Raw genomic sequence first — 13,283 nt, forward strand, 5'->3', positions numbered from 1 at the left:
ATTGGATGGACGCAGGATCTCCACAACCTCTCCTCTTCATCTCCCATCCAAAAGTGACTCTGGTTAGTCTTACTCCACCCCCAGTCTCTCCTATAATTCTCTGTACACACCAATTATCGAGCCAGCACAGGATAGTGGGAAAAGTCATATGCTTATAGAGTATTGTCCAATCAGTAATTAGCCTTAAGTGCTCTGTTGTCTGACCTCAGTGCATCAACTCAAGAGTTTCAGCCCTTTACAACAACTGGAATGGATATATATGTATTTCAGAGGAAATATTCGAAACCATTTATTTTGAACCACAAAGAAACCACCTGGAAGCAGGAATCATTAAGAAAGTCCTTAAAATGAGCATCTGTGTCCAGGATAATCTTTAGAAAGACATTCTGGAAGAATGGATCCAGTTCCAAGACTTTCCACTCATTCATATCAATTATGACCCAATAGATTTCATATGAAAGATTGAAAAGTCATAAGACCTCCCTTACCTGGCAAAGAAAGACGCTGCCACTGAGGTGCCCGGAGAAGCTTCACTGGTAGCACAAGGGCTCTGTGAGGCTGGAAAGCTGTACACAGAGGGTTTATCTGCATTGTAACGGTTCAGAGCAGCTTCTGTCAGTCCCTCTCGTCCAGGTTCAGTCATGAGCTGGGAAATCTAACAACAAAAAGAGGGCAGGAGCTCATTAGAAAAGGCAGTTAACTTCCTCCACTTTTGCTCTCTTGGTAAGAGCAGTGAGGCAGGGCCAATGGGCACCAGAAAACAAGAGGGTAAGGGTGGGAAGGGATGAGAAGAGGGAGACACATTCCCCCTCATGTGTGTTTAGTTATGTGAATGTGTCTAGAGCTTCTAAGGGACTATTTGGCAGCACTTTCGCTGGGACGCAAATCTCATTTTCCGTAAAAGTAAAGGAATAAAATTCCCCCCTGATAATGTAAGTTTCAATTACTTCTGTGGTCTTCCGTCCATTTAGAGGAGAAAGCACAAACCATTTTCCCTACACTCTTTCATAATATACCAGAGGCATGGTGACATTAACCAAAGCTTATTTCTTACACAGTGTAGACACAAACATTCTAGAGTGCAAACCTGGGACAGCCCCCCAAAAAATCTCCACAATTCTACAAGGAAGAAGATGAGTTAAGAGATGAAGAATGGGAAGAATTTGACAAAATACTGATTGTTGCTGCTGGAAATCAACAGATCTTCTGCTAGTAAGGGAAGCCCCCAAAACATAGTCAATCTTCCCATTCTCATGCTTCTTTTTCTAACATACACCCCAAAATCCAAGGAAGAAAAAGTCTATCTCCAGCTGAGGTCAAGTGGAAAATGTACCTTATTAGTCCTCTTGGCAAGTGAAGTGATTTTTTTTTTAAAAACCAATTCAATTGCTCAGAATTTTCTTGGAGGATTTCAATGGTTTAAATGAATCTCTTTGTCTGGATGACACATTAAGATTACTCATTTCTTCTTCCCTTGCACTACACTACATTTAAAAATTGAAGCCTCAGTGGAAGGCAAAAGATAACCTCCTACCTAAATTTGCCTTCTCACTGTGTGCCTTCTTTGACTAAAAAAAAAAAAAAGTAATTCCATATTTCCATGTGTAAGTGTGGTACCTTATGGAAAGATCCATGTTGAGGAAGTGCTAATGTTAATCTGTAAGCATTTATTAAGTACTTACTATGTGCCAAACACCAATCAAGTTGTAAGTGCAATAAGCCTTTATCAGAGTCTAAAAAGGCCATTTTGCATAGTGACTTACTTTAGAAACTTTAGCACATAGGACAAAGAAGCAAATCTGTCCAACAAAAATTCAGTCCAGTAAAAAGTCTTCGACCTGTATAATCCCCTCAAGGGCGAAGGAGAGAAATCAGCTGGTGTTTCTAATTGCCCAGACAATACAAATGGGGTGAGGAACAAATAAGAAACAGATTTTGCCTTGTAACTGAGCAGGCCAGAAGTGCAGCCAAAGAATCCCCATTTGCTAATCTTCTCACATAGAGACATTTGTACTTTTCATCATTAACAGAATAGTTATTACTCTGGATCTTGCTGCCCTGAAATCTTGTTCTCCTTCAATTCATGCTTCTATTTTGAGAGACTCGGCATCACGGAAATGCAATCCTGCCAACAAGCACTTTGTCATTCCCTCATATTCAGCCCACTGTAAAAAGACCCAATCCAAATTACAGAAATAAGCAAGCAAGGAGGGATATGGAGTCAGCTCCCTGTGGGATGACCAAAGGGTCTCATCTTGGAAAGACATTTCTTATTCTCTGAGAGGCCTTACTACCATGGATGGCTAAAGTCTGTGTCACAACATTTCTGTGGCTTTCCTTTTTATCCTTGGAGTAGAGTCTTTCCTTTAGATTGTATGGAATATGTTAGCAGAGATGAGGTAGACAGATGGCGGCAGCTACTAGTTGGAGAACATAGTTTTAGCCTTATGATTAAAATGTATTTATGAAGAATCCTGCTGGGGATGACTCTGTGCTAAACACAATATGATGCAAAAGACCCAAGATACAACTCTTACAATTAGTGACTTCATCATCTGAAAAATGAGATTGATATAAACTTTGCCTATATCACTGGGTTGTTTTGAGATCAAAGGATGTCATTAATTGATTAGTAAGCACTTATTAATCATCAATTTTGTGCTAAACCCTAGATTCAAAGAAGTTCCTGCCTTTAATGAGCTCACATTCTATCCAAGGAGAAAACTTGGACCTATATCTATGAAAAAATGAATAAAAAGTAATGGGGGAAGAGATATTAACAGCTAGATAGATATGGAAGTCTCAAAGTAGAAAATGGTATTTGGGCTGAGCAATGAAGGATGTTAAGGACTCTACGTAATAGAAATTAGATAGGAGGACTTTACAAGCATGGAGGAGAGGCCTAGAGATGCAGATGAATTGTCATGTGTGAGGAATGGTAAGAAGGCTAGTCTGGTTGAGCTGAGAAGTACATGAAGGGGAGTAATAATTAACCACATTGGAAAGGTGATTAAAGCTCAATTGTTTTGAAAGGCTGGCACATATATATGGGAGTACCTTGAATGCTACAAAGCACTTTGCTAAATGTAATGATAATAACTGGCAGTATAGTATTTTAAGATTTATAAAACATTCTAATATATTTCATGGGATTCAGACTTAGAAGAGATTGCATAGGCTGTTCCAAGAGAAATAGTGACATATGGGATAGAATGCTAGGTTTGAAGACAAGGAAAACTTGGGGTCAAATTGCTACCTTGGACAGGGAAGTACTTTTCTAACAGTCACTCAGTCATTTTAAGAACCATGTCTGACTCTTCATGACCCTGTGTGGGGTTTTCTTGGCAAAGATACTGGAGTGATTTGCATTTCCATCTCTAGTTTATTTTATAGATAAGAAAAGTAAGGCAAACAGGGTTAAGTGATTTGCCCAGGATCACACAACTATTATGAGGTTTGAACTCAGGAAAATGAGTCTTCTTGATTCTAAGGTCAATGCTCTCTATCCATCGTATCATCTTGCTGCCCAGTTTGATGTGCTGGTTTAAGTTTATTTAGTTTTTAGTTTTACCTATCCACCATTCTGAATGTTTCTTCATCAGTAAATGAAATAACACATGTAGCATATCCAGCAGGGGATCCTTCCAAGTCATGTTTCGTACTCTCCTGATTGCCCTCCTTTTGAAAAAAAAAGGTACAGTGAAGTGTGATATCTGTCACCCCAAGGGATCTTACATGAGCTGCTATATCAGTACTGTCCTGCCTGGGAGATAACAAATCAACATACTAGGAAAAAAATGTTATAAAAAGACAAAGTTGAGCTCAGCAAATGTCTTAGCCCTAAGAATACTCACTCTATCTAAGCCCTTCTCCTATCCTAAGATAAAGTTTGTAGCAGGAGTTCTTGAATCCTGGCCATCCCAGATCTTTTAGACCTTTAAGCCTTGTTGTCACAAAAAAGCTCAGTACTCAGAAACCATCACAGTACTTCAAGGAGGCCGTCTATGACACAAGGACCATAAAGAAGTCAACCTTCCCCTCTTTGTAGTGGCCAGAAACTGGAAACTGAGTGGATGTCCCTCAATTGGAGAATGGATGAATAAATTGTAGTATATGAATATTATGGAATATTATTGCTCTATAAGAAATGACTAGCAGAATGATTTCAGAAAGGCCTGGAGAGATTTACATGAACTGATGCTGAGTGAAATGAGCAGGACCAGAAGATCATTATATACTTCAACAACAATACTACATGATGATCAATTCTGATGGATGTGGCCCTCTTCAACAATGAGATGAACCAAATCAGTTCCAATAGAGCAGTAATGAACTGAACCAGCTACACCCAAGAAAAGAACTCTGGGAGATGACTATGAAATTCCCAATCCCTCTATTTTTGTCCACCTGCATTTTTTATTTCCTTCACAGGTTAATAGTACACTATTTCGAAGTCCGATTCTTTTTGTACAGCAAAATAACTGTTTGGACATGTATACATGTATTAAATTTAACTTATGCTTCAACATATTTAACATGTATTGGTCAACCTGCCATCTGGGGGAAAGGGTGGGGGGAAGGAGGGGAAAAGTTGGAACAAAAGGTTTTGCAATTGTCAATGCTGAAAAATTACCCATGCATATAACTTGTAAATAAAAAGCTATAATAATAAATTAAAAAAAAAAAGAAGCCAATCTTCCTGCTCAAAAGCTGAATGGCAAGTACAATTAGTTTCCTCTTATACTCATTATAAAAACCTTTTTCCTGCCTCTCTCTCTCTGTCCTATGACATTTAGAGTCTGGGTTTGCTTTCCCCCCTTTTTTCCCTTTTATATGTCTGTACACTTCTTCCTGAACCAGAATCAGTTTAAAGGGTCAGCTGCTTTCCTATCTGTCTATGTATAGATACCTAGAAGCTGGTGCTGAGTAGACCAAGGAATAGCTGTTACTAATCAGAGCTAATTTTAACTTAGTCCAAGGAACTCCCTTTTGAGGGTATGTTTTGAGACAACCCCTCTTCCATTGGAAGAAGCAACCAGGGAATTAGCCTCAAATTCATGGGGAAGATGAAATTCCTGTTTTAATTCAAGAGATGGAAATGAAATAATGAGGCAGTCTGAGGGCACGGGTGATAGAAGACAGGAGGGAATTTCAAGGATAAAGAAATACTTTGAAGGAAACTTGAGAGGATAGGTGGGATGAATAGATGAATGTCACTATCAAGAAGTAAATGAGTGGAAAATATAGCATAATGAAGTGGATTTGGTACTAAAGGATAGGAGTTTAAATTCTAATTATCAGTTACTATGTATATGTCTTTAAGTGAATCATTTCACCATTTCTCACTGATCCTCAGTCTCTTAATTTTTAAGCTTAGAGGGTTGGTCTAGGGGAGGGCTTCTTAAACTTTTTCTTCTCACAACTCCTTTTTGCCTGAAAAAAATTTATATGACCCTAGGCATATAGGTATAGAAATCAAATGCTTATTGATAATAAATCATGATTTTGTGACGCACACATTCAATTATGTGACCCTACATGGGGTCACGAACCACAGTTTAAGAAATTGGGGTCTAAATGACCTCTGGTGTTCTTCTAGTTCTAACCTTATGATCTCATGACCCTAAAAATGCTATAGTTTGACAGCTTGGGAAAATGAGGACCTGATGGAATGGAGCTGAAGAAGCCCAGAGCCCATGGTTCATAATATAAGAGAAGGCTTAGTCCCTGAAATAAGATTGTGGCTTTCCTTGAGGAAATTAAGGGAAAACTAAAGTTTTATTACAACTGAGGAAGTGAGAGACTAAAACAAACAGGCCTCTTAATCCATCTAAGAATCCCCTTGAATTTCCCTGAACAAGAGGGGAGTTGGAGAGAGAGTTTCACTCTCAGAAAATTGGCTGTGGGCAGATCTTATTCAGAAAGCAGACCACTTCAGGACTGGTAGAGAATCTTAAAGGCTCGGGTGCCTGTTGCCTTTTTAAGTGAGTGCATAAAGAAAGGACAGGGCTATCTGTCTGATTTCTGATTCAGAACCAAGGGAAAAGGAAATTAATTTTACGCCACTTGTCTGGGGAAGGCATTGTTGGTAATACACTGAAGCCTGTTTACACACCAACCACGTAGCTTTCCATTGCTCTTGGGTCATCTACAATTTTGATTCTTCTAAGATAATAGTGTTCTATGACACATAGATATTGCTTCCTTCCCTACACACACACACACACACACACACACACACACACACACACACACACACCCCTTCTCCTTGCTCTAAGACCTAGCTTCCCAGACTCTTCCCACATTTATCATGAAGAAATAATGGATATGAAATCCCCTTCAGTTTAATCCCTGTCAGTCATGCCTGATCTCCCAGGATTACTGAATTGATAGAAGTAAGTTTAGTTCAAGTCTTTTTTGTTGTTTTTTGCTACCTTGAGACCAATTAAGACAAAAAGGAAAGGGTTGTTGGCATATGGGGCGAAAGGTGGGCACACCTTGGCTCTGTTCCTGCCTTTGTCCTTCTCCTGTATTAGAAGTCATAAAAACAAAGCCAAATCCTGACAGAGAAAAAGGGGCTAGATGTTTATTTTGAGACTGGGGCTTCATATATTTGAAGTTGGTCTGTTCAGTCTATTCCCCTTATTTTCCACATAAGGAGATAAAAGTTAAATGAGTTGCTCATAAGGAATAAGAGAAAAGTAAAACAGTTGTTTTTGAAATGTCAACTAATACTAATTCAAGCACATCAAGAACTCTTAAAGAGGGATTTAATCACATGTGTTACTCATCTCCCATATCTTAGCCTTTCTCTCCACTGTCCATACCACAAGCATAGAATGTCCTCATTCCATTTCTCACTTCTATTTCACAGAAGCTCTGGCTTCATTTAGGACAAAGCTCAAGCATCAATTTCTATGGCTACAAAGACTTTTCTTGGAAATGCCTCATTAATTTGAGTCTAAGAGAAAAGGATTTGGCCAGCTAGGAAAAAATGAGGAGCAAGGCAGAAACAGAGTTAGCAAAGAAACAGCTCAGTATAGCATAGATATTCCCAAATAAACAAATGACCTCAAGTACAGAATTTAAGTTTCCCCAAGTACATGGGTTTTTCTCACTCATGTGCTTCCCAGCAAGATTTCTATGTGGGCCCATTCTTTCTAAGAGAGTACATTAGTGGAAGAGTGTGACCCAGAACAATGAGTAAGTTCTCATAGAGCTGTGATGTATTGATTGATTGTCTTTGCCTTGTCATTAAATAAATGATTATGTTTAAGATCTAATGATATCTCTTACTGTAAGCAGCTGATTATGTGTGAATGGAAGTGCTCCAGTTGGGCTCAAGAGCTATAGTGTTGAGGAGGGAAAGTGTATTTTCCCACTACAGAATTATTCTTCGGATCCTGAGAGGATTTTAATGTATTTGCATGGTAATGATTATTCTCCAGGAATTTAGGCCTGCCAATGAGAGGGTAGGTAGAGGTGTGCAAACCAGTCCAGAAATTCAGTCCATGTAAGGAGTCACAGTATAAAAGCCATCTCGTGTACCCATTACATACACACATATGTAGGTTTAAATATCCATGCAGAGACAGTATAAATGTGCCAGGCAGATGTAGAATTGAATGGGAGAAGAAAGGGAGGTAGACTGCCTTTCAGAAACTGCAAATCTCCTTTATTGATGAACTTATGGCAGGATATGGGGAAAAGGGCTTCTTGGAATGGGTAGGCATGAATGACTGGACATACCAAGAGCCAGATCACAGACCCATTTGAAAAGTTAAGTTTTGCAAAGCGCTTTACAGGTATTTTCCTTTTTGATCTTCAAACTTTCTGAATGTCATATCCTCATCTGTAAACCCCTTCATTCTTCATTTGAGAGACTTTTCTGAGATCACATATTGAGTTAATAACAGAATCAGAATTCGAACACTGGTTTCTCTGATCCTTCCCTAACACCTTACTGAATCTCAGAGGCACAGTGATCCTCGTCTTAGTTGAACAAGATAAGTACTGAACACTAAAATTCTGTGATTCTACAACTTCTCTAGCATCTTCATTAATGCCTCATCCAACACTGGCTATTTCATTGTAGGTAGGCAATTTCCTTTAATACACTCCTACATATTGACATTTGCCAGACCCTGTAGCCACTGGTGATGTATAGTTTAATTAAATCCTTTCATACCTTTAGCTGTCACTATATTGAAACTGTCTTTGGAAGTCATAAATATTCAGAGATAAAACATTTATTCACCATCAGTGATTGTTTCTTTGCCTATGCTATGCCTAAGTGCATGCAATTACAGAATGAGCAAACCTCATTATATATAATGCAAAAAACTGGAAGCAACCTAAATGTATAATGATAGGGGAAGGTTTAAATGAAGTGTGGTACATTAATGAAATGGAATACTGTAATGCAATTAAGACCAACAGGTATAAGGTATAAGTATCTTTATACTCGGATAGACAGATACATAGATAGATATAAAACAATGAAAAGCAAAAAAAAAACAGAATCAGAAAAATAGAGTAGACATAATGACTATTAAGTTGAGGCTAAAAATTGTTGATGCTGTTTAACAGGTAATAGCTAACATTTGTTTTTAATGGCTTTTTATTTTTCCAAATACACGCAAAGATAGTTTTCATTATTCACTTTTACAAAACCTTGTCTTCCAAATTTTTCTCCATCACTGTCCCACTCTCCATTCTCTACAGGTTAAACATGTAAGAATTCTAAACATATTTCCATATTCATCATGCTACATAAGAAAAATCAAATCAAAAGGGGATAAAGCATACAAGAAGCAAACAAACAAACAAACAACAACAATAAACAGGTTGAAAATAGTATTTTTTGATCCATATTCAGTCTTCATGGTTCTCTCTCTGGATATGGATGGCTTCTTCCATCACAAATCTATTGGAATTGCCTTGAATCATCTCGTTGAAAAGAGCCAAGTCCATCATAGTTGATCATCACATAATCTTGCTGTTGCTGTATACAATGTACAATATTCTCTTGGTTCTACTCACTGTCTTAACATCAGTTCATGTAAGGCTCTCCAGCCTTACTCATTTTTTCTTATAGAATAATAATATTTCATTACATTCATCTACCATAACTTATACAGTCATTCCCCAGATGATAGGCATCCATTCAATTTCCAATTTCTTGCCATTACAAAAAGAGCTACAGCTACCATTTATAAAGCACTGCTTTATAACTGTTATCTCATCTGATCCTCATAACCTTTACCTGGGAAGTAAAGGTTACATTTTACAGATGAGGAAACTGAGGCAAACTGAAGTTGAATGACTTGTATAGTCACATAGCTAATCCAAAACCAGATTTCAACTCAGATGCTGATATTTTATATATTGGAAATAATTTATCTTATTAAGTTATTTAAATTTTACTAATTTTAAGTATTAACTTATTTATTTATCTAGATTAGTTAGTTAAATATTTAAATGTGAACAGTTATGAGAAGGCAGTTTAGATGGCCCAGTGAATAAATCACTGAACCTGCAGTCAGGAAGACCTGAATTCAAATCCTGCCTCATATATAACCAGCTGTGTAACCTTGGGCAAGCACTTAACCTGTGTCATGAAAGAAATGTGTCATCCATAATCCACTGGTGAAAGAAATGGCAAAACACTGCAGTATCTTTGCCAAGAAAACCCCATGGTATTGGCATGCTATAGTTGAAATAATCATGAAGAGTTGGAAATGATTAAATAACTAAACAACAATAAACAAAGTTACTAAACAAAGTTAGATAAATACATTCAATGTCAACTTTTAAGTAAGACAATTTTAATGTTTATTTTTTAAAGATTTTAATAGTATTTTGTTTTTTCAAATATATACAAAAATAATTTTCAACATTCACTTTTGCAAAACATTGTGTTCCAAATTTTTCTCCCTCTCTCGCCCCTCCTCTTTTTCCCCTCTCCAAAGCAGCAAGCAATTTGATGTAGGTAAAATATGTGCAATTCTTCTAAACATATTTCCATATTTGTCATACAGCACAAGACAAATCAGATCAAAAGGGGAAAAAAATCACAAGGAAAAAAATAAGTGACAAAAAAGGTGAAAATACTATGCTTTGATCCACATTGAGAATAAGACATTTTTTTTTAAGGAGAAAGGGACTTAAGGGAATTAAAAGGATTCCTTTGGTGTGGAAAGAGCCTTGACATCTCAATTTCTGGTCTTTTAAATCATATGCCATTCATTCATGGTGGCATATTATATCAGTGCAGACAGGATAATAGGTCCACAAGGATCAGCTTGCCCAAAAGGGACTGCTGTTACATATTTACATTACTAAAGCTTCAAAATTTAAATTGGAGAGTTAAAATGAGGATTTGGCATTCTCAAAGAATCCATCCTTGTTTTTATTTGTGATCATTAAAAACATAATTTCCCAAGATCAGGTTTCAGAGCTGGAAAGGATCCTTGTGATTTCAGTTGGTCAAGAATGAGGATAAAACAGAGGGATCCTCAATCAAATAAGCTCTCAATTACCCCACCTTAAATGGGGCAGCAGATGAAGAGCACTGGCCTTAAAGAACCATTTGTCTCCAATACTCCATATAACACCAAGCACTCTCTTCATAAACTATCTAAACAGAACGATAACAATAGTTCAGAGAGGACTAGAATTTGTCTAGAAACTGAAGCCAACAGGAAAGTATGCTTGCATAAAGAAGAACAATTACTGCCACTGGATACATTATGGCCCCAAATTCTCTCTTTCAAACTGGTCTAGTTTGTCCTTATACTGGGATGGTGAAAAAGCTGAAGGGATTTGTTTATGAGATCAATACCTTTAGATACACCATTCTATTTGCCATAATCATAAATATAATTTGATAAGAGTATGAGACACAGAACTAAACTCTAAGGATTACAGAATACAAAACTGTACTTGATTTTCAAGAAATTTGTAAAACATTAGACAAAGATTCATGTAATTATTAATTATATTATATATGTATATATATTTAAGATAAAAATATAAATAAAAATAACCTATGCATAGCCCAGAGATAAATTGGTGGTGCAATGAATAGAGTATTGGGTTTGGAGTCAGGAAGACTCATCTTCCTGAGTTCAAGTCTGCTTCAGGCACTTACTCCTATTTGCCTCAGTTTCCACATCTGTAAAAAAGAGTTGGAGAAAGAAATGGCAAACCAACTCCAGTGTCTTTGCCAAGAAAATCCCAAATGGCATCATAGAGATTCACACATGATTGAAAATATCATGTGCACTCACTAAGTTCTCCAAAATGGACAACAGTGTGCCTAAAACTGAGCAGCATAGCAGGTATAGTGTATTGGAAGATTAGTACAAGGTATCAGATCTGGCCTCAATGACTTCAGGGGCTGAGTCATACAGACACCTGCAGGAGAGAGAAGATACTGATTGTCCCTATCAGGAAGAGCCTTGACCTGTAAATTCCCCCAATTCACACGCTTCATCACTGAAGCCTGCTCACAGGAATTCAGCTGATAACCACTTCTGAAAGAGCTTTGAGCTTTCTGGGGTTTCCAACGGGTTGTCAATCAGTCCTTCCTGCTTTCTTCCTCCCTCCCTCAATGAAGGGGCCATTCACTCAATGGGGGCAATTCTTCTTTTGGCTTCTGAACTTCATTTCCAGGGCAATACCCTTGCCTTCCTTCCAGTGAGGGGGGATAGTCTCTCCTCCTTTCAAAAATACAACTCTACAATAAGAGCTGTTTGTTTTATGGTCCCTGATGATTATAAAGGCTTCATTATGAATTTGAAAACTACCAGCTGAGTCTCTGCCAATGGCTAGTTCATTTAGCTGGTAACTACTCCCACAAAGCAGCTAATATAAAGCAAGGAAAGAGAGAGCATTCAGAGTTCATGTTTTACCTATAACAGCATTTCTCGTGTGGTTTTTGATATAGGATTTTGGAATGGTTGAGATTCAAAACTTGTCCATCACTTACAAGGCAGCAATATTTACATGCTATAATGATTCAGAGATGACCCTTACATTGAAGATGGACAAAATTGAAGTATCTTTGAGATCAATATTTATTGCAATACAGTCCTCATTACCATAATCATGGACAAAGTTTGAGTGAGTAGAAGGCCTGAAATTAGTTACTAAGCAATACACACACACACACACACACACACACACAAATATATGCTTGGTCACAGTCTTTACAAGGTCTGGGTAAGAGATTCGATAGATTCTCATGTCATTGCACATTTTTATGGAAAAAAATAGAGAACATAAATAAATATTAACCTGTACATGTCATCATATGGGGGAAGTTAAAGTTACTAGTAAAGCTCAGAGAGCCACAGCATGACCTGAAATTGCCTTCCTCTTCTTCCATTTCCTTTTTTGCTTTCCCCCTTTCTTCTCTACCTTTATATGACTGACTCTTCTTTCTTTCTCCCCCTCCCTCTCTGTCTCTGTGTCTTTGTATGTTTCTCTCGGTCACTCTCTCTCTGTCTCTCCGTTTCTCTCTTTCTCTTTCCCTCTCTATCTCTGTCTGTCTGTCTGTCTGTCTGTCTGTCTGTCTCTCTCTCTCTCTCTCACACACACACACACACACACACACACACACATCCCTTGAATACCATTCTATAAGTTTGAATGGGGAAAGCTAGCTAGCACAGTGGACAGAGTGGAATTAGGAGGACCTAAGTTCAAACCAGTATCAGACACTTACTAGCTGTGTGATCCTGGACAAGTCACTTAACTTACTTACCTCAATTCTTCATCTATAATACAAGTCAAAAAAAAAAAAAAAAAAGGAAATGGCAAACCACCATTTCAGTATCTATGTCAGGAAAACTCCAAGTGGAGTCACAAAGAGTTGGATGCAACTAAATTGATTAAGGAATATCACAAAGTTTGAATGGATGTAGTATAGTAAATGGCACAGTGGAAAGAGAGAAGACTTCAGTCATTTTTTGCTTACATGATCTTAGGCTCTTACCTTCTCTGGGTCACAGTTTTCTCATCAGTAAAATGAGAGGGTGAGAATAGAATAGAGAATCTTTAAGGTCCCTTACAACTCCAAATCTGTGCTCTTATAACATTCATTAAAGAAACAACGTTCTCATTCTTATGGTCTCTCTGTATGATAAAGATTGTACATAAATGGTTTTCATTCTCATTTTACAGATATGAAAACAAAGGTACTGACTTGCCTGAGAATGCATAATGAATCAGAATACATCAAACATGGTCCTTGGCTCCTGGCAAAACAGCTTTACAGA

This window comes from Antechinus flavipes, chromosome 4, assembly GCF_016432865.1.
Source record: "Antechinus flavipes isolate AdamAnt ecotype Samford, QLD, Australia chromosome 4, AdamAnt_v2, whole genome shotgun sequence".
NCBI classification, from domain to species: domain Eukaryota; kingdom Metazoa; phylum Chordata; class Mammalia; order Dasyuromorphia; family Dasyuridae; genus Antechinus; species Antechinus flavipes.